Source organism: Adiantum capillus-veneris, chromosome 12, assembly GCF_014529385.1.
Source record: "Adiantum capillus-veneris isolate H3 chromosome 12, ASM1452938v2, whole genome shotgun sequence".
In the NCBI taxonomy this organism is placed as follows: Eukaryota; Viridiplantae; Streptophyta; class Polypodiopsida; order Polypodiales; family Pteridaceae; genus Adiantum; species Adiantum capillus-veneris.
The window spans coordinates 31076129-31080594 of NC_140942.1; the positions used below are offsets into that span (position 1 = coordinate 31076129).

Below are 4466 nucleotides of genomic sequence, written 5' to 3' on the forward strand. Positions count from 1 at the left end.
GCACTTTGAAGCACTTTCAACCACTTGCAAAGTCTTGCAAGTGCTTGAAGGTGCTTCAAAGTGCGTAAGTTTGCATCAAAATGCTTTCAAAGTGCTTAAAAGTTTATTTTGCAATCACTTCAAAGCACTTTGAGACACTTTAAAGCACTTTAAAGCACTTCTAACCACTTTTAAGACCCTGTAGGTGCTTCAAAGTGCTAAAAAGAGCTTCCAAGTGCCTTTCAAAGTGCTGCAAGTGGACAGATAGAGCACTTGCAAGTGTCTACAAGTACTTGAATGTTCCAGCAAGTGCTCCAAGGTGCTTGCAAGTGCCTGCTGCTAGGGCCTGCATGTCCCCCGTTATGGTTGGTTGTGCAATAATCTTCCTTTGTTTATAATTTTGTACAGCAAATAGTTCAGCAAATGGACATGGAGCTTGGTGAGTTCAGAAGAGGCCTCCTTCATGAAGGGGGTCCATCAAGTTCATGAAAAGAGAGGGCAGGGCTCTTCTTGTGCCCACTTCACCTTCCAAGTCTAAATTTAGTGTGGATACTGTTTTATTGTTTGGAAATTGTGTGGCCTAGGGTCAAGAACTGTCGGGAAAATATGCGGCCAGTGTCTTTCAGCTGCCATGTGCCCATAGATACCATCCGTTCTGCTTTTTAGTGGTCAGCGTGACTGATCCCAAGTGTGTTGTACCAGACTGTAAATGGGAGATACCCCATATAGCAAGATGCTGTGCACTCGGAAATTCTTATGAGGAGCTTGCAGGTAGGCTGGTCATTTTATACAACAAAACTTATGCTAATCTATTGTGGAGACTAAGTGGCTAGAAAGAAGCTTCCACATCGTCCATGCACGATGTGGACGAGATCTTTGACCTTGACGCCATGCTGCTAAAGTACAAGAACTTTGAAGGTGAGAAAAATGCTGAGGGTGGTGACCAAGACATTTTGAAGGCATTGTCACCCGTGTTCATTGTGGTCACAATATACTGCCTAGGTATTGATGCCTATAAGGAGGACAATGTAGCTGAGGTAGAGGATCCTGAAATGGAATCAACCCTACTTTGTAGCGGTGGAGATGCGAAAGAAGAGAAAAAAGCAGATGGAGGACGAGCTGTCCCAGAACCCCAAAAAGAGTACTGGCATACTCCCCCAAAAACCAGAGCATGCAAGAAGCTTTAGCTTCTTGAAGCTTTGTATCTTTTTTTTTCATGTTATCTTTTTCAGATTGCAGCTTTGTATCTTTTTTCTCGGCAATATAAATTTAAATATTCTCTCTTAGTTTCTCTCCATTTTTGTTCTCTGTAGTTAAAATTTGTGTGGTTGGCTCAAAACCCCCACCGCCCACTGATGAGGTAGAGCACATTGATTGCTAGCTTCCTTGCTACAAACCCATGTCTTGCTTCCCAGTCCATAGAGATTTGGTAGTAATTGTAGACTTCAACAATGTGCTTGCTTGTGTGCATGATAAACGCAAAGGATTGGAACCCCCAGATTTAAACACACTGTACTTTGACAAAGTAAAGGGGGATGATACCATCACCTACTATGTACCAAACGATGCAGAATTATTCTTGCTTGGACTCAGTTAGATAGCAAAGACTTTTCTATGGTGGTCGCACGCCTGTCACAATCTTGAGAAGGGTATGGACAAGTGCTTATCTTAGGCCAAGCATTGTTTGAGTGGGTGGCTAGCACAGAATTGCTACCATGCTAGCAGTTGGGAATATGGAAACCCCCCAAAGCAAATGTTTTTCAAAAAACTTGAAACCTTTTGGCACCTCTTTCCTAAGTTCCGTAAGTCTTAACACTTTACTACTGGATGATTCCCTTTATAAGATGTACTTCAATGATCCCAGTAACTTTGTCATTCTTCCTGGGATAGAAAAGCAAAATGAGAGGCAGTGGGAAAATTTCCTCAAAGAAGATGTTGCCTCATTTATAATACAAGTGGGCTGAGACTCCTGACAGAGCCATGACTGTTAGGGATGTCCATTGATGAACGTGCACAAATGAAGTGGAATCTGGCACATGGAAAAGTATGGGCACATCATAAAATTCTTGCACCAAAAATTCAAGGTCCAACAACCAATTATAAGCGGCCACGTTCGAAAGAATGGCCAGAGCAGTCTACTAAACTAACTGACTTTACTCCTTGAAAAAGCTAACTCCCTGTAAAGCAAATTGTTCTTGTATCTAAACCTGGATATACTATGAAGATTTTTGAAAGTCAATTGTTATTGCTGCTGTCAACTAGAATTTTTGTTAAGTGTTGGTTAATTGGTCAAGTGGTTCAAAGTGGGTGGTGGTCAAGTGGTCAATAGTGCTTGTCAAGTAGTATAAAGTGCTGGTCATTTTGTCCTAAGTGGTCCAAAGTGCTGGTTAGGTGGTCCTAATTGGTCCAAAGAGCTGGTCAAGTGGTTCATAGTGCTTGTCAAGTAGTATAAAGTGTTGGTCAGGTGGTCCAAAGAGCTGGTCAAGTGGTTCAGGTAGTTGTTAAGTGGTGGTCAAGTAGTACAAAGTGTTGTCCAAGTGGTTCAAGAGGGGTTTGGTCAAGTGGTTCAAAGTGCTAGTCAGGTGGTTCAGAGTGCTTGTCAAGTGGTATAAAGTGCTGGCCAAGTGGTTCAGGGGGGTGGTTAAGTGGTTCAAGGGGCTTGTCAAGTGGTATGAAGTGCTTAAAAGTGCTGGTTAGGAGGTCCTAAGTGGTCCAAAGAGCTGGTCAAGTTTTTTAGGGGGCTGGTAAATTGTGGTTAAGTGGAACAAAGTTCTACCCAAGTGCTTCAAGCGGTTGGTCAAGTGGTTCAAAGTGTTGGTCAAGTGGTTCAAAGTGCTTGTCAAGTGGTATAAAGTGATGGCCAAGTGGTTTAGAGTGTGGTCAAGTAGTTCATAGTGCTTGTCAAGTAATATAAAGTGATGGCCAAGTGGTTTAGAGTGTGGTCAAGTAGTTCATAGTGCTTGTCAAGTAATATAAAGTGCTTGAAAGTGTTGGTCAGGTGGTCCTAAGTGGTCCAAAGAGCTGGTGAAGTGGTACAGGGAGCTGATAAAGTGCTCAGAAGTGCTTTTAAGTGTTTCTAGGGGCTGGTAAAGTGGTTCAAGGAGGTTGGTAAAATGTTGGTCAGCTGGCCAAGTGCTCAGAAGTGCTTTCAAGTTTTTTAAAAGACGTCTTTTATCACTCTGCTGTGAAAAGTGCTAGCTTTTCAGCAGGGGTCATTAGCTGTAATTTTAGAGGGCAGTAGTCAAGTGATCCCCCCCCCCCCTTAGCTTTGATGTAATCCTTCCTGACTCTCTTCAATATAGTTCACTTCCTCCTTTTTATTTATTTTTATATAAAAAAAGTGATAGCTACTGTTAAAGTGCTGGCCAAAGTCAAATTTTGAGATAAATCTTACAAGTTCTCCTTTGGGGGACATGATGTTATAGGTTTGCTCAAATATGTCATTTGACATATCATATACATTATGCTCACCTTCCCTCGGGGACATGGAAAACCTAATGCATCGCACCAGATGGGAGTAGATTAGAGCAGTGGGCTTGTTGTCCAAAAGGACATAAGTATCATCTCGGCCATTTACCTTGTCATAGAATAGGCCCTCAACCACATACAAATTTCTGTTAATGATTTTGTTCCATTGATCCTTTTCCTCTATTTTGGCCAGGTGCTTTGTGTTAGTACATTTCAGGACGTAGAAGTCTGCACCTGCCTCCTCTGCAGTCACTGCAAAGTTCTGGCCAACCATCAAGACATCACTTAGGTCATCGTGGTGGCCAGCATACATGGGGGCGTATTCATCCTCATCCTCGCTTGACGCTTCTCCGTCGCTTTCATCCGTAATTGTGGGTTGTATTTGCAAGTATACCCACCCCTGCACATGATCTTTGTTGGCGCATCTCCTCCATTGACCTTTGATGCACACACCGCAAAAGCAAGAGAGTAGTCTATGCCTTAGTCCATGCATATCCGTCTGACTGTAGCCATTGACACATTGCCAGGATCAAGACCCTGTTATGTGCTTGTAATCCCACTCTATAACTTTATTGACATCACCAAGCTTGACCTCCTAAAAAGCACGATTGACTTTCTTGCATGTCTATGGGCATTCATTTCTGAGAGTTGCATTGAGGAATGGAACAACGCTTGAAGCGTTATGAAACTCCCACCCGTCAGATTTCAACTGCTCCTGTGTGAAGGCTCTTTTGACCACGATACTAGCCCCGTTGTGTTCACCCTTTCCATGGCTTGAAGCAAAGAAATTGTGAGTCATTTCGACACCTGTCATATTGAAGAATCGTGCAACAAAATAGAATGGTCGCCTTGCTTTGAATTGTGACGCAGCACCATCCGACCACACCCAATGTCACTTGACACTATAGCCGGGTCTTTTCAGCCATTCATTGTGCAAAAGAAAACAGTGTTGCACAAACAAAGTGTCATGTGTCTTGTCTTCAGAGATGTAGAAGTGAGCCGTCTTTTGTATAGAACCA

The 4466-nt window shown here is 42.8% G+C and overlaps 1 pseudogene; it reads right to left on the reverse strand.

Moving 5' to 3' along the window:
* Positions 1–3241: 3241 nt before the first annotated feature.
* On the reverse strand, positions 3242–3881 carry LOC147445515 (uncharacterized; annotated as a pseudogene).
* Positions 3882–4466: the final 585 nt, after the last annotated feature.